The following is a 21557-nucleotide window of genomic DNA, read 5'->3' as shown; positions in this document are numbered from 1 at the left end:
GACGTCAAAACGCACAGAACTTGACTACACCAAGAATGAACTTTATGCTCCTAATAATTTAAGAGGTCTGGAGATTCAAAAAAAAAAAAGGTAGACTGTGACAAGAGAGCCTAACTATCACAAAAGTTCAAAACGACCACACCAAGGAGAGCTGGGGGTGGGGAAGTGCTGATCTCAGTCTCTGTGGAAAGGAGAGGAGTCCCTAAGACTAAAGCAGAAGGAACTGCACACAGGACAGCGCTTCAGGGGATAAAGTCAGTTCCAACGGTGCACCAGTTCACACAGAACAGTCCTTCAGGGGACAAAGTTGGTTACCACGGTGCACCGGTTCACACAGGACAGCCCTTCAGTGGATAAAGTCAGTTCCCATGATGCACCGGTGCACACAGGACAGCGCTTCAGGGGACAAAGTGGGTTCCTACTGTGCACCAGTTCATACAGGACAGCACTTCAGGGGACACAGTTGGTTACCACGGTGCACCGGTTCACACAGGACAGCCCTTCAGTGGATAAAGTCAGTTCCCATGATGCACCAGTGCACATAGGACAGCGCTTCAGGGACAAAGTCAGTTCCCACGGTGTACCGGTTCACACAGGACAGCCCTTCAGTGGATAAAGTTGGGTTTCCATGGTGCACTTGTTCACACAGGACAGCCCTTCAGTGGATAAAGTCAGTTCCCATGATGCACCAGTGCACACAGGACAGCGCTTCAGGGACAAAGTCAGTTCCCACGGTGTACCGGTTCACACAGGACAGCCCTTCAGTGGAGAAAGTCAGTTCCCATGGTGCACCTGTTCACACAGGACAGCGCTTCAGGGGATAAAGTCAGTTCCCACGGTGTACCGGTTCACACAGGACAGCGCTTCAGGGGATAAAGTTGGTTACCACGGTGCACCGGTTCACACAGGACAGCCCTTCGGTGGATAAAGTCAGTTCCCACGATGCACCGGTGCACACAGGACAGCGCTTCAGGGGACAAAGTCGGTTCCTACTGTGCACCAGTTCATACAGGACAGCACTTCAGGGGACACAGTTGGTTACCACGATGTACTGGTGCACACAGGACAGCCCTTCAGTGGATAAAGTCAGTTCCCATGATGCACCAGTGCACATAGGACAGCGCTTCAGGGACAAAGTCAGTTCCCATGGTGTACCGGTTCACACAGGACAGCCCTTCAGTGGATAAAGTTGGGTTTCCATGGTGCACTTGTTCACACAGGACAGCCCTTCAGTGGATAAAGTCAGTTCCCATGATGCACCAGTGCACACAGGACAGCGCTTCAGGGACAAAGTCAGTTCCCACGGTGTACCGGTTCACACAGGACAGCCCTTCAGTGGAGAAAGTCAGTTCCCATGGTGCACCTGTTCACACAGGACAGCGTTTCAGGGGATAAAGTCAGTTCCCACGGTGTACCGGTTCACACAGGACAGCGCTTCAGGGGATAAAGTCAGTTCCCACGGTGTACCGGTTCACACAGGACAGCGCTTCAGGGGATAAAGTCGGTTACCACGGTGCACCGGTTCACACAGGACAGCCCTTCAGTGGATAAAGTCAGTTCCCACGATGCACCGGTGCACACAGGACAGCCCTTCAGTGGATCAAGTCTGTTCCGACGGTGCACCGGTTCACACAGGACAGCGCTTCAGGGGATAAAGTCAGTTCCCACGATGTACTGGTGCACACAGGACAGCCATTCAGTGGATAAAGTCGGTTCCCACAGTCCACCGGTTCACACAGGACAGTACTTCAGGGGATAAAGTCAGTTCCCATGGTGCACCAGTTCACACAAGTCAGCACTTCAGTTGATAAAGTCAGTTCCCGCGGTGCACCAATTTCACAGTTCTGATGCCATTATACATGTTTGCTGGGCCTGAACAATTGAGCAGATGGATGGTGGATGGTTGGAGCCAGTTTTCTTATCAGAGAATTTACAGATAAGAAAGAGGGGGCAGCTAGAATAATCCACATGGAAGGGACAGAGTAGACGATGGTAAGAACTTAATGTGGATACAGATGGCTGCACAGAGAAATACTTACAGACATACACATACGTTGGCTGCACACACATTTCTTTACTCTGCCAGCTGAGGGAGCCTGAAAGAGCAACCAGCAGACCCAGTGACCAGAACTTGTTTCCAAAACGGTTCTCAGTGGCCAAAGCTGGAAGACATTGAGCAAGATAACTTAAAAGTTGTGTCGGAGCTTCCCTGGTAGCTCAGTTGTAAAGAACCCACCTGCCAATGCAGGGACATGGGTTCCATCCCTTGTTGGGGAAGATTCCACATGCCAAGGAGCAACCCAGCCTGTGCTTCACAACTACTGAGTCTGGGCTTGGCAGCCTGGGAGCAGCAACTACTGAAGCCCACACTCCCTACAGTCTGTGCTCCACAACAAGAGGAGCCACCACAAGGAGAAGCCCGTGCACTGCAACAGAGAGTACCCCTGCTCTCTACAGCCAGAGAAAAGCCCGCACGGCAACGAAAATCCAGCAGCCAAAAATAAGTAAATAAATAAAATTATTTTTTTTAAAGTAGCATTGGATTATAACCTAAAGTAGAAAATAACATCCATGAATGCATACTGATACAGATAAATTACTAAATAAATAAATAGGGAAGAAATAAACCTCCTATGCAGAAGAATTCCAAATAAATTATAAATGTATTTATAACTATAAATTATAAATTCCAAATAAATTATTTACAAACTTACTGTATTTACATACTTTAGCCCCCTAGGCTAGCAAAGGGGGAGCATGACTCCCACTCTTTAAGTGTGTCATCCACAAGGTGACTTCTTTCCAAAGCACACACCATGGAAAGGTGGCATACAGAATACAATGGCTTCAGCCAGCTGATCAGATCAGGTTCAATAAATCCTAGTCATCATAAATCCTATTCTGAGTAGGTACCCTCGACATGATGAGATGAAAATGGCATTCTCCCTCTGATCTTCCTCAAACCATAACTCCAGCCTAGTGACGAGAAAAAAAAAAAAAATCATGCACATTTGATTAGAGGGACATCCAATACAGCTGACCAACATTCCTCAAAACCTTTAAGGTCATTGAAAGTGAGAATCTCAGCATTCTCACAGATAAAAGAAGCCTAAGAAGACATGACAACTAAATACAACATGGTATCATGAATGGAACCCTCGAACAGAAGAAGAGACATTAGGTAAAAACCAAGATCATCTGGATAAACTATGGACTTTTAAAAATAATAAGGTATCACTGTTAGTTCATTAATTGTAACAAGCATGCCATATTAATGTAAGATAATAAAGGCAAGAGCGCCAGGCTGCGATGGCGCAGGAGCTGCCGAGAGGAACTATCCCACGTCCAAGGTCAGGGGCAGTGCCCAAGAGGAGCTACCCCATGTCTGAGGTCAGGGGCGGTGCCCAAGAGGAGCTACCCCACGTCCGAGGTCAGGGGCAGCAGCCAAGAGGAGCTACCCCACGTCCGAGGTCAGGGGCGATGGCTGAGAAGAGCAACCCCACGTCCGAGGTCAGGGACGGCTGCTGAGAGGAGCAACTCCATGTCCAAGGAGCACGGGCGCAGGAGGGCCGAGAGGACCTACTCCACATTCAAGGTCAGGAGGGGCGACTTGTCCTAGGTAGGGAACAGTGGCTGTGCTTAGCTGAAGCAGCCGTGAAGAGTTACCCCACGTCCAGGGTTAGAGAAACCCAAGTAAGACGGTAGGTGTTTTGAGGGCATCAGAGGGCAGACACACTGAAACCATAATCACAGAAAACTAGACAGTTTGATCAAACGGACACAGCCTTGTCTAACTCAATGAAACTAAGTCATGCCATGTGAGGCCACCCAAGACGGATGGGTCATGGTGGAGAGGTCTGACAGAATGTGGTCCACTGGAGAAGGGAATGGCAAACCATTTCGGTATCCTTGCCTTGAGAACCCCATGAACAGTATGAAAAGGCAAAATGATAGGATACTGAAAGAGGAACTCCCCAGGTCGGTAAGTGCCCAATATGCTACTGGAGATCAGTGGAGAAATAACTCCAGAAAGAATGAAGGGATGGAGCCAAAGCAAAAACAATACCCAGTTGTGGATGTGACTGGTGATAGAAACAAGGTCTGATGCTGTAAAGAGCAGTATTGCATAGGAACCTGGAATGTTAGGTCCATGAATCAGGGCAAATTGGAAGTGGTCAAACAGGAGATGGCAAGAGTGAACGTCGACATACTAGGAATTAGTGAACTAAAATGGACTGGAATGGGTGAATTTAATTCAGATGACCATAATATCTACTACTGTGGGCAGGAATCCCTTAGAAGAAATGGAGTGGCCATCGCTGTCAACAAAAGAGTCTGAAATGCAGTACTTGGTTGCAATCTCAAAAATGACAGAATGGTCTCTGTTCCAAGGCAAACCATTCAATCTCACGGTAATCCAAGCCTATGTCCCAACCAATAACACTGAAGAAGCTGAAGTTGAATGATTCTATGAAGACCTACAAGACCTTTTAGAACTAACACCCAAAAAAGATGTCCTTTTCATTATAGGGGACTGGAATGCAAAGGTAGGAAGTCAAAAAACACCTGGAGTAATGGGCAAATTTGGCTTTGCAGTATGGAATGAAGCAGGGCAAAGGCTAATAGAGTTTTGCCAAGAGAACGCACTGGTCATAGCAAACACCCTCTTCCAACAACACAAGAGAAGATTCTACACATGGACATCACCAGATGGTCAACACCGAAATCAGATTGATTATATTCTTTGCAGCCAAAGATGGAGAAGCTCTATGTGGTCAGCAAAAACCAGACCAGGAGCTGACTGTGGCTCAGATCATGAACTCCTTATTGCCAAATTCAGACTTAAATTGAAGAAAGTAGGGAAAACCATACCATACAGGTATGACCTAAATCAAATCCCTTATGATTATACAGTGGAAGTGAGAAATAGATTTAAGGGACTAGATCTGATAGAGTGTTTGATGAACTATGGATGGAGGTTCATGACATTGTACAGGAGACAGGGATCAAGACCATCCCCATGGGAAAAAAAATGCAAAACAGCAAAATGGCTGTCTGGAGAGGCCTTACAAATAGCTGTGAAAAGAAGAGAAGTGAAAAGCAAAGGAGAAAAGGAAAGCTATTCCCATTTGAATGCAGAGTTCCAAAGAATACCAAGGAGAGATAAGAAAGCCTTCCTCAGTGATCAATGCAAAGAAATAAAGGAAAACAATAGAATGGGAAAGACTAGAGATCTCTTCAAGAAATTTAGAGATACCAAGGGAACATTTCATGCTAGGATGGGCTTGATAAAGGACAGAAATGGTATGGACCTAATAGAAGCAGAAGATATTAAGAAGAGGTGGCAAGAATACACAGAAGAACTGTACAAAAAAGAGCTTCATGATCCAGATAATCACAATGGTGTGATCACTCACCTAGAGCCAGACATCCTGGAATGTGAAGTCAACTGGGCCTTAGAAAGCATCACTATGAACAAAGCTAGTGAAGGTGATGGAATTCCAATTGAGCTATTTCAAATCCTGAACAATGGTGCTGTAAAAGTGCTGCATTCAATATGCCAGCAAATTTGGAAAACTCGGCAGTGGCCACAAGGACTGGAAAAGGCCAGTTTTCATTCCAATCCCAAAGAAAGGCAATGCCAATGAATGCTCAAACTACCACACAATTGCATTCATCTCACACGCTAGTAAAGTAATGCTCAAAATTCTCCAAGCCAGGCTTCAGCAATACATGAACTGTGAACTTCCAGATGTTCAAGCTGGTTTTAGAAAAGGCAGAGGAACCAGAGATCAAACTGCCAACATCCGCTGGATCATCGAAAAAGCAGGAGAGTTCCAGAAAAACATCTATTTCTGCTTTATTGACTATGTCAAAGCCTTTGACTGTGTGGATCACAATAAACTCTGGAAAATTCTGAAAGAAATGGGAATACCAGACCGTCTGATCTGCCTCTTGAGAAAACTATGTGCGGGTCAGGAAGCAACAGAACTGGACGTGGAACAACAGACTGGTTCTCAAATAGGAAAAGGAGGACATCAAGGCTGTATATTGTCACCCTGCTTATTTAACTTATATGCAGAGTACATCATGAGAAACGCTGGGCTGGAAGAAGCACAAGCTGAATCAAAATTGCTGGGAGAAATATCAATAACCTCAGATATGCAGATGACACCACCCTTCTGGCACAAAGTGAAGAAGAACTAAAGAGCCTCTTGATGAAAGTGAAAGAGGAGAGTGAAAAAGTTGGCTTAAAGCTGAATATTCAGAAAACGAAGATCATGGCATCCGGTCCCATCACTTCATGGAAATAGATGGGGAAACAATGGAAACAGTGTCAGACTTTATTTTGGGGGGCTCCAAAATCACTGCAGATGGTGACTGCAGCCATGAAATTAAAAGACGCTTACTCCTTGGAAGGAAAGTTATGACCAACCTAGATAGCATATTCAAAAGCAGAGACATTACTTAAATGTCCGTCTAGTCAAGGCTATGGTTTTTCCTGTGGTCATGTTTGGATGTGAGAGTTGGACTGTGAAGAAACCTGAGTGCTGAAGAATTGATGCTTTTGAACTGTGGTGTTGGAGAAGACTCTTGAGAGTCCCTTGGACTGCAAGGAGATCCAATCAGTCCATCCTAAAGGAGATCAGTCCTGCGTGTTCATTGGAAGGACTGATGCTAAAGCTGAAACTCCAGTACTTTGGCCACCTCATGCGAAGAGTTGACTCATTGGAAAAGACCCTGATGCTGGGAGGGACTGGGGGCAGGATGAGAAGGCGATGACAGAGGATGAGATGGCTGGATGGCATCACCGACTCAATGCACATGAGTTTGGGTAACCTCCGGGAGTTTGTGATGGACAGGGAGGCCTGGCGTGCTGCGACTCATGGGGTTGCAAAGATTCAGACATGACTGAGCTACTGAACTGAACTTTTTTTTTTTTTTGAACTGAACTTAACTGAATAAAGGGGAAACTGTATCCATGGGCATGCAGAAATTCTGCCCTATCTTTCAATTAGTCTATAAATCTAAACTGTTCTTTAAAATGGTCTATTACTTTTTAAAATGCTAAAAAAGATCAGTCGGCTGTACTTGTGTGGGTGTATCCCTTTCTCTTTAGTTGATCTTGTGTTCATTACTGCAGCTTTAGGGTAAGTCTTCAAGCTGGGCAGTGTGAATCCAAATGTATGCTTTCTCAAAACTGTTTTAACTATTCCAGCTTCTTTGCCTTTTTCTATACATTTGAGCATCAACTTCTCTGTATTTACCAAAAATCTTCTAGGATTTTGACTGGAACTGTATTAAATGGATGTATAAGGGAATGTGTAAGGGGGGTGGCTGGGGAGAATTGACTTACTATTGATTCTTCCAATCCACAATTATGGTGTGTTTCTGTATTTAAGGATCTACTCTAATTTTTTGTTATCAGTGTATAATTTTCAGCATAGAGACAGTGTTCATGTTTTGTTACATTATTTCATTTTTCTCTCATAAATATTTTAGTTTCAGTTTCCAACTGTACATTGCTATTATATAGAAATACAGCTTGCTATTGTATCTTGTGACCTCACTAAACTCTCTAATTTGTTCTAGAAGTTTTTTTTGTATATTCTCAAATTTTTTTATGTAAGCAATCATATAATCTGCAAACAGGGACAGTTTTAGTTTTTCCTTTGCTGTGTGTGTAACTTCCATGTCTTTTCCTTGTTGCCCTGACTAGGTCTTCCAGGGTGATGTGGAAAAGGAGTGGTGGGTGGACATCCTTGCCTTAGTCTTTATCAGAAAAAGTTTAACATTAGCTGTAGGTTTTTGTGAAAGTGAAAGTCACCCAGTCGTGTCCACCTCTTTGTGACCCCATGGACTATACATATACAGGCCATGGAGTTCTCCAGGCCAGAATACTGGAGTGGGTAGCCTTTCCCTTCTCCAGGGGATCTTCCCAAACCAGGGATCGAACCCAGGTCTCCCGAATGCTCCGTATCAGCTTGCTGCTGCTGCTGCTAAGTCGCTTCAGTCTTGTCCAACTCTGTGCGACCCTATAGATGGCAGCCCACCAGGCTCCCCCATCCCTGGGATTCTCCAGGCAAGAACACTGGAGTGGGTTGCCATTTCCTTCTCCAGTGCATGAAAGTGAAGAGTGAAAATGAAGTTGCTCAGTCATGTCTGACTCTTCGCGACCCCATGGACTGCAGCCCACCAGGCTCCTCCGTCCATGGGATTTTCCAGACAAGAGTACTGGAGTGGGGTGCCATTGCCTTCTCTGCTGTATCAGCTTAGGGATGTTTCTTTCTATCCACGTTTGCTGAGAAAGTTTTGTTTTTGTTTGTCATGAAGGATTCTACTGTGCTAATTAACGTAATCATTTGCTTTTTCTCCATTAATGTATAATGGATTGCATTGATTTTTAATTACTGAACTGCCTTGCATGCCTGAGATATATACTCACATTGTCATGCCATTTATAAATTTGGCCTTGGAGTACAAAATGAAGCAGGTCAAAGGCTAACAGAGTTTTGCAAAGAGAATGCACTGCTCATAGCAAACACCCTCTTCCAACACAAGAGAAGACTACACATGGACATCACCAGATGGTCAATACCAAAATCAGATTGATTATATTGTTTGCAGCCAAAGGTGGAGAAGCTCTATACAATTAACAAAAACAAAACCGGGAGCTGACTGTGGCTTAGATCATGAACTCCTTATTGCCAAATTCAGACTGAAATTGAAGAAAGTAGGGAAAACCACTAGACCATTCAGGTATGACCTAAATTAAATCCCTTATGATTATACAATGGAAGTGACAAATAGATTCACGGGATTAGATCTGATAAACAGAGTACCCAAAGAACTATGGATGGAGGTTCGTGACACTGTACAGGAGGCCGGGATCAAGACCATCCCCAAGAAAAAGAAATGCAAAAAGGCGAAATGGTTGTCCAAGGAGGCCTTACAAATAGCTGAGAAAAGAAATGCGAAAGGCAAAGGAGAAAAGGAAAAATAAACCCATTTGAATGCAGAGTTCCAAAGAATACCAAGGAGAGATAAGAAAGCCTTCCTCAGTCATCAATGCAAAGAAATAGAGGAAATCAATAGAATGGGAAAGACTAGAAATCTCTTCAAGAAAATTAGAGATACCAAGGGAACATTTCATGCAAAGATGAACACAATAAAGGACAGAAATGGTATGGACCTAATAGAAGCAGAAGATATTAAGAAGTGGCAAGAATACACAGAAGAACTATACAAAAAAGATCTTCATGACCCAGATAACCATGATCGTGTGATCACTCACCTAGAGCCAGACATCCTGGAATGTGAAGTCAACTGGGCCTTAGGAAGCATCACTACCAACAAAGCTAGTGGAGGTGATGGAACTCCAGTTGAGCTATTTCAAATCCTAAAAGATGATGCTGTGAAAGTGCTGCACTCAATGCCAGCAAATTTGGAAAACTCAGCAGTGGCCACAGGACTGGAAAAGGTCAGTTTTCATTTAAATCCCAAAGAAAGGCAATGCTAAAGAATGTTCAGAGTATCACACAACTGCACTCATCTCACATGCTAGCAAAGTAATGCTCAAAATTCTCCAAGCCAGACTTCAACAGTCGTGAACTGTGAACTTCCAGATGTTCAAGCTGGATTTAGAAAAGGCAGAGGAACCAGAGATCAAATTGCTAACATCCATTGGGTCATCGAAAAGGCAAGAGTTCCAGAAAAACATCAACTTCTGCATTATTGACTATGTCAAAGCCTTTGACTGTGTGGATCACAACAAACTGGAAAATTCTTCAAGAGATGGGAATACCAGACCACCTGACCTGCCTCTTAAGAAATCTGTATGCAGGTCAGGAAGCAACAGTTAGAATTGGACATGAAACAACAGACTGGTTCCAAATAGGAGAAGGAGTACGTCAAGGTTATATATTGTCACCCTGCTTATTTAACTTATATGCAGAGTACATCATGAGAAACACTGGGCTGGATGAAACAAGCTGGAATCAGGATTGCTGGGAGAAATAGCAATAACCTCAGATATGCCGGGAGAAGTAAATGGCCACTCCATTATTCTTACCAGAGAATCCCATGGGCAGAGGAGCCTGGTAGGCCATGGTCCATAGGGTCACAGAGAGTCAGACACTACTGAAGCGACTAAGCACGCCCGCAGATATGCAGATGACAGCACCCTTATGGCAGAAAGCAAAGAAGAACGAAGTCTCTTAATGAACGTGAAAGAGGAGAATGAAAAAGTTGGCTTAAAACTCAACATTCAGAAAACTAAGATCATGACATCCGGTCCCATCACTTTATGGCAAATAAATGTGGAAACAATGGTGACAGTGACAGACTTGATTTTTTGGCTCCAAAATCCCTGCAGAGGGCGATGCAGCCAGGAAATTAAAAGACGCTTGCTCCTTGGAAGGAGAGTTATGACCAACCTAGACGGCATATTGAAAAGCAGATACATTACTTTGCTAACAAAGGTCAGTCTAGTCAAAGCTATGATTTTTCCAGTAGTCATGTATGGATGTGAGAGTTGGACTATAAAAAAGCTGAGCACTGAAGAATTGATGCTTTTGAACTGTGGTGTTGGAGAAGACTCTCGAGAGTCCCTTGGACTGCAAGGAGATCCAACCAGTCCATCCTAAAGGAAATCCATCTTGAATATTCATTGGAAGGACTGATGCTGAAGCTGAAACTCCAATACTTTGGCTTCCTGATGCGAAGAGCTCACTTATTTGAAAAGACCCTGATGCTGGGAAAGATTGAAGGCAGGAGGAGAAGGGGATGACAGAGGATGAGATGGTTGGATGGCATCACTGACTCGATGGACATGAATTTGAGTAAGCTCCGGGAGTTGGTGATGGACAGGGAAGCCTGGTGTGCTACAGTCCATGAGGTCGCAAAGAGTTGGACATGACTGAGAGACTGAACTGATAAGTTACTGGGTCTGATTTGCAAACTTTTTGCTGACAATTTTTGCTTTTATGTTAAAAACACACAGTGGTATAGTGATATGCCACAGGTAGAGTGAGATAGAATTATTATTTATTTACTTAATTGCTGTTATGGTAATGTTAGCTTTGTAAAAGGAGTTGGGAAATATTCTTTTATTTTCTGGATCAGATTGTGTAGAATTGATTTTTTCCTCATTTAAATAGTTGGTAGAACTCACCAGCAAAACTATATGGACTTAGAGACTTCGTTTTTGAAAGGTTATAAATTCAGTTTCTTCAGTAATCATAGGACTATTAATTCTGTCTATTGCAACTTGGGCACATTTTAGTGGTTTGTAGTTTTCAAGGAATTGGTCCATTTCATCTAAAGTTTATGTGTGTAAAGATGTTTATGGTATTATTGGCATCTTAGTTTTTTTATTGTCTGCAGGTTTGTAGTGACATCCTGTCTTTAATAATTATATCAATAATCTGTGTCTTTTCCTTTGTTGCTTTCTCGGTCTTTCTAGAGGTTTATCAGTCTCACTATTGTTTTAGAGAACCAGCTTTGAATTTAATTGATTTTCTCCATTGTTTTTTTTTTTAATGTCACTTCTACTCTTTATTATTTCCTTCCTTTTGTTTCTGTTGGGTGTATGTCGCTCTTTTTATTTTTACTTCTTAAGGTGGATGCTTAGATTGATTCAAGACCTTCTTTTCTAATATAAGCACTGAATGCTATAAATTTCTCTCTGCTGCTGCTACTGCTGCTAAGTCGCTTCAGTCGTGTCCGACTCTGTGCGACCCCATAGATGGCAGCCCACCAGGCTCCTCCGTCCCTGGGATTCTCCAGGTAAGAATACCGGTGTGGGTTGCCATTTCCTTCTCCAATGAATGAAAGTGAAAAGTGAAAGTGAAGTCGCTCAGTCGTGCCTGAGTTTTCGCGACCCCATGGACTGCAGCCCACCAGGATCCTCCATCCATGGGATTTTCCAGGCAAGAGTACTGGAGTGGGATGCCATTGCCGTCTCTGAAATTTCTCTCTAGGCACTTCTCTAGCTGCATCTCACAAATTTTCATGTTGTATTTTCATTTTCACTTAGTTCAAAATATTTTCTAATTTCTCTCAAGACTTCCTCTTTGACCCATGAATTATTACTGTATTTATTTATTTTTGGCTGTTCTGGGTCTCTTGCTTTGCACGGGCTTTCTCTAGTTGTCAAGCAGGGCCTACTCTTCATTGCAGTCCGCAGGTTTCTCATTGTGGTGGCTTCTCTTGCTGCAGAGCACAGGCTCTAGGGCTGGGGGGCTTCAGAGCTGTGGCGTCCAGGCTCCAGAGCAGAGGCTCAGTAGTTGTGGCACATGGGTTTGGTTGCCCTGCAGCGTGTGGGCTCTTCCCCAGGTGAAGTCTCTGTGTCAGCTCATCCTCACATCTGTGTCCTCTTGGTGTTAGCATCTCTTGATTTTCTTTTCCATGCAATTTGAGATCTTCCTGGTTCTTTGAACTCCAAGTAGTTAGTTTTGAACTGTGTTCTAGCTAAGTTTCATATTATGTCATGAAACCCTGGGTCTTACTGAAATCCCATGGAGAATTCTGTTAGTTGGTTTTTTTTTTTTTTTTTTTTTTTTTTTAAGCAGGTAACCAACCTGCAATGAGGGAGACCTGGGTTTGACCCCTGGATTGGGAAGATCCCCTGGAGAAGGGAAAGGCTACCCACTCCAGTATTCTCACCTGGAGAAGTCCGTGGACTGTGTAGTCCATGGGGTTGCAAAGAGTCAGACATGACTGAGTGACTTTTACTTTCCCTTTAAACCTGGTTAGGTTCAGCCCGGTAGTCCCAGAGGCCATCAGTGGGCTGTGGTTCCCAGGCGGTGCAGGTCTTAAAACCTCGGCCGGGCTGTTCTGACCCAGCTCGTGTGTGCCACCTAGTGTCCAGTCTGGAACCTGAGCCGTGCTCTGCTCTCAGTCCTGGGTCAGGGGACGGGAGTCAGAGCTACATGGTGGTAGCTTGCAGGCGAGCCCAGGAGTTCACAGGCAACTTGAGGCTATGAATTTCCTGTGCCCCTCTCTCTGCCTCTCCATGGTCTCCCCAGTACTCTGTGGTACTATGGGACCTTATTTCCAGCGTGCAGAGAGAAAGCTGGGACTTTAATTTTCACAGACTCTGACACATGCCCCACTAAGTGCACCCCTGTCTGGAGTCAAGAGATGGGAGGAGACAAATGGAAAGAGTCATGGGATCTGATCCCAGCGTCCTGGGGCCATGGTGTCACTGACTGGAGAGGAAGGCTTTGGGATATCCCAGGCTTCATTAATTGCCATGGCAGGATTACTTGCAAGCTGGATTGCTAAAGAAAAAGAATGGAATATTTCACACTTCCCTGAAAAGGAGCAATTCTCATTCTTGCCATTCAACCCAGAACCAGAGTGCTTCTCCTGGAGATGTTCTGTCCTTCAACCTATACCTACTTCAGGGTCTGGGGCTGTGCTGAGTTCAGGGGGATTCTGGAGGGAAACAATGGCAAACCCATTGCCAGGCTGGTAGGACTTCAAGCACTGGCCATCCCCAATCTGTCTGCAATTTCACGTGCTACACTCCTGTAATAGCTTCTCTAAGCATCTCTCCCTGGTGGCACAGAGGTTAAAGCATCTGCCTGCAATGTCGGAGACCTGGGTTCGATTCCTGGGTCAGGAAGATCCCCTGGAGAAGGAAATGGCAACCCACTCCAGTATTCTTGCCTGGAGAATCCCATGGATGGAGGAGCCTGGTGAGCTACAGTCCATGGGGTTGCAAAGAGTCGGACACGACTGAGCGACTTCACTTCACTTCAAGCATCTCTCCAGGCTTTACGGCTGCACTCAGCAGGAAAGACTAGGTAGAAGACTGTGCCTTTCTTACCTAATTCAGGACCATAAAATCAAGCCAGAACTTCACATCCAGATGGTTCTACAGGACAGTTCTACCAAACATTCAAGGAACAAACAATTTCACTCTTAATCAAGTTAATCCAGGATATAGAGAAAGAGGCTGCACTCCCAACTCATTTTTTGAGGTTAAGTTTCATATTAAAATCTGACAAGGAAAGCGGAAAGAAAATTACAGGCTAATCTTAACTCATCAATATAAATGCAAAATCCTCTATTAGCAAACAATTCATGGAGATATAAAAAAGATAATACACAATGGCCCAAGTAGGTTTCCCAAGAAAGCATGGTTAGTTTATAATCAGGAAAGCAATCACTAAAATTTACTGAGTCAACAGATTGAAGTTTAAAACATGCTTACCTTAATACATTTATTCAAATAATGGAGAAATTCATCAATGATTCTTCATACTAATGGTGAATCCTTAAAAGCATTCACATTAAGATTAGTAATAAGATAAGGATGTCCAGCTATGGTATAGGAAGTTTCCCTAAAAACACAAGAAGGCGAAAGTGGACAAGAGTTGGAAAAGAAGAAACAAAGCCATCCTGTCCATGATGAATGATGCCTCGGGTGGGGGCGGGGGCAGCTCAGAGCTGGCGCTCACAGGGTGCCTCCGGGAGGTGCAGAGCTGTGCACCACAGGGGACGTGGGGAGATGACGTGTCCTCCCGGTGGCCGGCAGCGAGGACAGTGACAACCCGCGTGCACCTCTGGCAGAGGAGAGAGGCAGAGGTGGCACTGGCAGGAAGAGCTCTCTTGCTTGGTTTTCTGAAAACAGACAGACAGTGGTTGTTGCCCAGTCCTCATACACAAATATGCTTACACACACGTGTACACATTGCACACAGAACAATGCCAAAGGAAACAGTACCACATCAACAAAACTAGTTTTTCATGCCTTTTTCCTTCTGTCTCCGTGCTTCATGCCTACTTTACATTCTGCTGTTGAGAAGGGCGAGGCCCCGAGGGCACTGAGCCTGCTGAGTGTTCCCCGCACTTGAGTCCCTTCTCTTCACCCAGGGGCTTCCCAGGGCCGTGTCTGCAGTGGGCGGCTGCCAGGGAGGTGCTAGCATCCCTGTCCAGGAAACAGCAGGCTCGCCTTGGCTTCCTCTAAATGCAGTGACTTCTCATTTTTCCCTGTTTAGGAAGCATAAGCTAGGGTTCTGCTTCTGTAGAGCTACCCTCTGCCGATGAAGGCATCCTCAGGAGGGCCTTGGGGAGGGGGAGGGGGACCCACCACAAAAGAAGGATAAGCTCTCGCACTGCTCTCGCTGTGGGTCACAGCGTCCTGTGTCTTGCCCAGAGTCTCACAACTTCTGCCAAAATAGGATGTGACAAGCTGGCTTGTCAGCCCTAGGAGCTGCCCCTTCTTGTAAAAAAAAAAACAACACAGTAAAAGTGTTAGTCACTCAGTTGTGTCTGACTCGCTGTAATCCCATGGACTGTAGCCCATCAGGATTCTCTGTCCATGGAATTTTCCAGGCAAGAATACTTGAGTGGGGTGCCATTCCTTTACTCCAGGGGATCTTCCTGACCCAGGGATTGAACCTGGGCCTCCTGCATTGTAGGCGGATTCTTTACTGTCTGAGCCACCAGGGAAGCTCATTCTTCTTCATCTTTTTTTATTTTGATGTATTTCTTTTTCACTGAAGGATAATTGCTTTACAATATTGTGTTTGTTCCTACATCAACATGAAGCCCATTCTTAATGATTGCATAATCCTGCTTCACCTGATTCCAACTCACAGTGAGCAGGTTTCTAGGCCATGAGTAACACCATGTATTTTTCCTCTCAGTTTGTGCCGTTATGTCAGTGTGATTCAGTGAAACTTGCTTCATCAAATAATACTTAGAATTTTCTTCATTAAAAAAAAAGTAACTTGGTGATTTTTAAACAATTTTCTTCAGATAAGTCCTCAAGAATGAAGTTAAGACTCTGATGCTGGGAGGGATTGGGGGCAGGAGGAGAAGGGGACGACAGAGGATGAGATGGCTGGATGGCATGACCGACTCGATGGACGTGAGTTTGAGAGAACTCCGGGAGATGGTGATAGACAGGGAGGCCTGGTGTGCTGCGATTCATGGGGTCACAAAGAGTTGGACACGACTGAGTGACTGAACTGAACTAAACTGAATATTTTCTTCATAAATTCTCATTACTTCCAGAAAGGAGAAACAGCAAGGGTAGAAGAAAACACGGTTCTGTACACGTATCTGTGAGGAAAAATCACCGTAGTGGAGAACGAGCTTCGTGAAAGCACCAGACAGCATCATGGGGCGTGAATCCAGGGGTCTCTGGAACAGCCTCTGAAGATGTGGAAAGGCTCGACTTGACTGGAAAATATCAGTCACCCTAATTCATGGAAGTTCCTGACCATGTGGGTTATTGATCACGAAGCCTTTATGTGCAACATGAAATGGAGCTGTCCCGGTGCTATCAGGAGAGTTGGACCATAAAGAAGGCTGAGTGCCGAAGAATTGATGCTTTTGAACTATGGTGTTGGAGAAGACTTGAGAGTCCCTTGGACTGCAAGGAGATCCAACCAGTACATCTTAAAGGAAATCACTCCTGAATATTCATTGGAAGGACTGATGCTGATGCTGAAACTCCAATACTTTGGCCATCTGATGTGAAGAGCTGACTCATTAGAAAAGACCCTGATTCTGGAAAAGATTGAAGGCAGGAGAAGTAGATGACAGAGGATGAGATGGTTGGATGGCATCACTGACTTAATGGACATGGGTTTGAGTAAACTCCGGGAGTTGGTGAAGGACAGGGGGTCTGGCGTCCTGCAGTCCATAGAGTCGCAAAGAGTTGGATGCGACTGAGCAACTGAACTGAACTGAGGAGGTAGAAGGCACATAGCAGGTTAAATAGGAGTTTAACATGAGGAATGTATCGGGGAGCAATGAAAGAGTGCGTGGAAGCCCTCAGCAACTCTCCAGGGGCCCCCGGGCCGAGGGACACAGCCCGCCAGAGCACCGCTGGCAGGGGGTTCAGGCCTGGTGGAGAAGGTGCGCCTCAGGCCGGCGTGGCTCTGGAGCTGCTGGGCGAGCAAGAGGCCACCCTGGGGAACAGCCCCGAAACCCCAAGTGAGCAGGGCCGAGGCCTCCACGCATGGGCTGCATAGACCCTCTCTCCCAGCCGCAAGTGGCTGGGTGCGACCGGGGGTCTGGTTCCCCTGTGGAGGGGGCTGTGCTGGTGGCGTGTTCGGCCCCCTGCTGGGTAGGATCCAGTGGGTGTCCTGACACTGTGCCGTGGACCCCTGGCCTCCCTGGAGACTGCCCCAGAGCCAGTGGCCCCCTCTGTGGGCTGAGTGCCCAGCCAGTTACTGCCCAGGTTATTGGTTATTGTCCTCAGAGGACTTCCAGCCCCGGGCCCACAGTGCCCGTCACTTTCCTTTCTCTGAGGCGGCCTTGGGAGCAAAACTCATGTGATGGCAAGGACCTCAGACGCACAAATGTGCAGCCCACAGCACGGACATCACACAGGACTGTCAGCTGGAACCCCCCCCCCCCGCCCCCGCCACGTTCACTCAGAGAAATGAGCATCCCAAAGCCCCTTCAAGACAGGCTGAATGCCCCTAAGCTCAAAGCAGATGCCCTAATGCGGCCTCGCCAAGCAGACCCTGAGCGGGGTCAGGCCCAGTGCACAGGATGTCCTGGAGTGACGCCTGCAGTTTTTCTGCCTTCTGCCTGTGGCTGAGACCAGCTATGGTCCAGGTCCCATGGAGCGAGAAGGCAGTTTCCCATGGTGGCCATCACACTTCAGATTTCCACTCTCAGAGCCTCCAGCCACCCCCTTTCTGAGCAGACACGCTTCCTCCTGGAGACGGTCTTCTCTTTGGCCTTTGCTCCACATAGACGTCCTGCATCCTGCAGGGAGCAGCATGAGACGGCTGCGCTTGGTTCCAGATGCCCTGGGGACACCATGCTGGCACGTGTCACCCCGCTGCAGCCTCAGCCTGGGGGTTCCTGGTGCACCGCACGTCAGAGAACGCGCCCAGAAGGGCTGCCCTGGGCTCCGTCCCGAGGATTCAGGGGGTCAGTGCTCCGCGGGCATCGCTGGAAGGCGCTGTCCTTTATTAGCACAGCAGTCCCCAACCTTGCTGGCACCAGGGACTGCTTTCGTGGAAGACAACTTTTCCCTGGATGGTGTGGGCAGGGGATGGTTTCTGGATGATTCACGTGTATTATATTTATTGTGCAGTTATTACTACATCAGCTCTACCTCTGATCATCAGGCATTGGACCCCAGAGGTTGGGGACCCTTGCTTTAGGACAAAGCTTCACACAGTGCCAGAGAGGAGGCCACGAGGGCAAAGTAGGTGATCATGTCCCAACTGGAGTTTCGTCTCTATGTTCAGATTCAGCTCTTCAAGCTGATGACTGATTGTCCAGGCTGACTGATTGTCAGGGCTGATGGAGGAGGGCAGGTCAGAGCCCAGATGCATGCTCTGGGGGAGGGCCAGCTCACACCCCTGCCGCGGGGAGCAGGGCCAGGACCACTGAGGAGGTCCCTCAGTGGGACCTGCTTGGGCTGGGGTGTTTGTCATGCTGCACCCCTGGGAATGAAGAAGGGGAGGGAACAGTTGGGGGAAGAGCCGTGGTGACACCCAGCACAGAGTGTTCATGATAGACTGGGATGGGAGGAACCCGGGGGACGGGGGAGAGTCACGGAGCCCCTCCAGGGAGGCCACCTGGTCCCTGCTCCCTCCAGCACCCGCCACCAGAGGGAAGCAAACGCCCAGCCCAGCCCGTCCCCCTTGGTGCTGGGGAGTGGGTCAGAGGCCCAGGCTCAGGGCTTCCTTCCCTCTGAGTCACTGGAGACCCAGACACCCTGGGGCTCATCTGCTCTTCCACAGGCCCAAGGCCAGGACGTACGGTAGGGGGCTTACCACGGGGGGCTCCATGGCTTAGGGTGGCCGCACCTCAGATGAGAATTGATATGTGGGCAGGTGTTGACTCTCCCAGGCCAGCGTCCATGTGTGAAGATCACGAGCAGGGGACAAGTGTCAGGGTGCACAGAGGCAAGGGGGACTCTCCTCCAATCCTCCAGCCTTGTTGGGCAGGGGTCCTGGGATCCCAGGGACCAGGACAACGGTGGCAAGGCCAGGTCCAAGCTGGCCGCAGCTGGGTGGAAGGAATGCGGCTGACTGAGAAGCCCCAGCTGTGTTTGGCTTGGAGACTCAGAACATCAACTTTGTGGTCCTTGCAGTTCTGACTGTGTCCCCAGGACCACCCTCCCATGGACTCGGACATCAATAACAACTAAGTGTGGAACGCGTGTGAAGTACCAGATGGTGTACGACACGGAATGCTTGCTGCATAGACATTTTTTTCTGTAAAATACACAAGCTTGAAGCTTGTTATCTCCATCCTACAGACGCTGACACCAAGCTGCTGGGAAGATGACCTGCTCATCATCCCAGACTCAGCATCTGGCAGGACCAGGACGGCAGAGTCGGAGGGCAGAACCGTTACTGGTGGAGCACGTGCCTAAGAGTTCATGAGCATGCTTTGTCTTGAGTGGGGAAGGTCCGAACCTGTTCTGATATCCTAAGTTTAAAACTCTGCTGTCCTTTTTTTTTTTTTTTTTTTGGACCTGTTATTTGGATAGGAAAGAGGGAGAATGACGGAGCATGAGGTCTTGTATTTATGAGAAAACCTGCCCTTGTGAGAGCTTCCAGTCACTTGTGACCTACAGGCTTATGGTATCAGGTAGTGCTGTGTTAATGAACAATGTCGTGTGCGTACACATACTTCATGCAGACGTCTGTGCTAGATGCTCCATCCTTTGAGGACAGCAAACAGAACCAGTACAAGCTGTCGGGTCAGATGAGACTGGTCTAGTCCAGCAGCGCTGAAAGCCCATCTCAGGCCCATGAGCTTGGTCAGTCGGTAGCTCAAAGGGCTCATTTGTCTGCACTTGGACTGGAAACGGATGTTCGTGGCTTTGAAATGTAAGGGGGTACCACCAGCTGCTCTCCCTAAACCCCACTCCTGGATCTTGTTTTGCCATTCAACACGTGGTCACAGCTGGATAATTTCTTATGAAGAAAAAGAAGGGAAACCTTTAGAGAATGGGTGTAAATATCAACCGTAAACTCACCGGAGGCATCTTCCCCGCAGCCCTCAGCTCAGCGTCCACCACACAGAGATGGCACGGTACGGCTGCGGCCCTGCCAGCTCAGTTCAGCCACCTCCGGGGCACTTCAGGGATCCACTGAAAGACACAGACAGTAACCACCACCTTACCTAAATCTGGACAGGAAAGAAATCCTCCTGGGAAAAAATTCCTCTCGGTGGTAATTCAAGGAAGAAGAAAAGCATCAGCAGCCTCACTGCAGCCCAGCTGAGCAGGAAGGCTTGCTCAGGGCACACTCTTTAACACAGAGATTGTTCACACTCAGCGGTAACTTGCACTGTTCACTGTCACTCGATTTCACAACACATACACCTGGAAAATAGGACAGCGTAAATCACGTCCTCTCATGATGAAACAAGCAAACCATTAGAAATCTCGTCTAACTTTGTTATTTTAGGTGATCAGTTTTGTGCTCTTCTGAAGATAAAAGAAGTTCACGTTGTAGACCCAGGCTGATGGGGCACTGATTTTGCCCTCAGCCACAGCCACACCCCGACAAGTATCGGTCTGATTGTATTGTCTTCTCCTCCAGTCCTGGCCTCAACCCACAGTGTGAAGGGCTGGCCTAAGCTCCCCGAGACTGAGACCCATTACACTCAGATGGCAGGGTGACCACAGAGGCACAGGACCTGGGAAGGCCTGCAGGCTCGCTTGTCCTGTGCCTCGCTGTCCCAGGCCAGGAGCTCTGGACTCTTGGATGCCCCTGTAAGGATGTTCGTCCTCCTGGGAGGTGGAATGGGAAATACCCCCCATGCCAGGGGGCAGCACCAAAGGCCAAATGCTGGGCCGGGGGACAGAGCAATGCAATTACATTATCAATTCTTGTTCTGCATCAGACCTTAAAAAGATAATACATACATAACCCAAAAATGTTTTAGGTCATTCTTCCAAGGAGTTTGAGAATTAAGTAAAATTCTTGTCAAGGCTTTTCATCCTCATCTCCAACAGCCTGTGCTTCTAAACCTGCCACCTCTTGGAAAGATGGTTTTCTTCTTCCTGAAGAATTTATTCAGGGTTCCCAAATGGATGTTGCCAAAGGGGGCCTCTGTGAGCTCTGGCTTGTCTGCTGGCCCCAAACCCAGGGCCGTGGGCTGGGAGGGGACGGTCTTCAGAGGAGGGGTGGACAGAAAGGCCTGGGCTGGCAGGGCCCTGCTCCAGCAGCAGCTCGGGCCACCTGCAACACCAGCTTCGGGCACAAATCCTTCGTGTTCCTCCAGTCAATCCCATGGGTCCTTAAATGCCCTTATTCACTGGGCTCTCCACTTCTACCCAAACTGCACAAAATTCTTCTTTTCTAGGGGTTTTCACTTATAACCCCTAAGAGGTGAAGGGCTTAGAAGTCTGAACTGCCTGCCAGCACTGTGTCTCTGACCCGGCCATCTGGGGGTCACTGTCAGGTTTGGACTTAGCACAGCCTCTGGACTTAGTCCACTGAGACAGTCACGTCTTAGATGGTTCAGAGCCCACCCAGCCCCCGGGGCCCCCATGGTAGGCTCCAAAAAAGCAACTCTCTCAGCTCATTCCCTCAGAAGGCTTTACAACAGTA

General features: G+C 47.1%; 1 long non-coding RNA gene across 1 annotated transcript; it reads right to left on the bottom strand.

Annotated features, from left to right (window-relative positions):
• Window positions 1-869: 869 nt before the first annotated feature.
• On the bottom strand, window positions 870-15351 carry LOC112577683. The gene is made up of 3 exons (XR_003103506.3): window positions 14222-15351; window positions 2715-2976; window positions 870-2162 (listed from the first exon to the last, which is right to left on the bottom strand). It is a non-coding gene; the product is annotated as an uncharacterized LOC112577683 (long non-coding RNA).
• Between the last annotated feature and the right edge of the window lie 6206 nt (window positions 15352-21557).

This window comes from Bubalus bubalis, chromosome 2, assembly GCF_019923935.1.
Source record: "Bubalus bubalis isolate 160015118507 breed Murrah chromosome 2, NDDB_SH_1, whole genome shotgun sequence".
Taxonomy (NCBI): domain Eukaryota; kingdom Metazoa; phylum Chordata; class Mammalia; order Artiodactyla; family Bovidae; genus Bubalus; species Bubalus bubalis.
The sequence above is the reverse complement of the archived record's forward strand: the minus strand, read 5'-3'. Positions and strand labels throughout refer to the sequence as shown.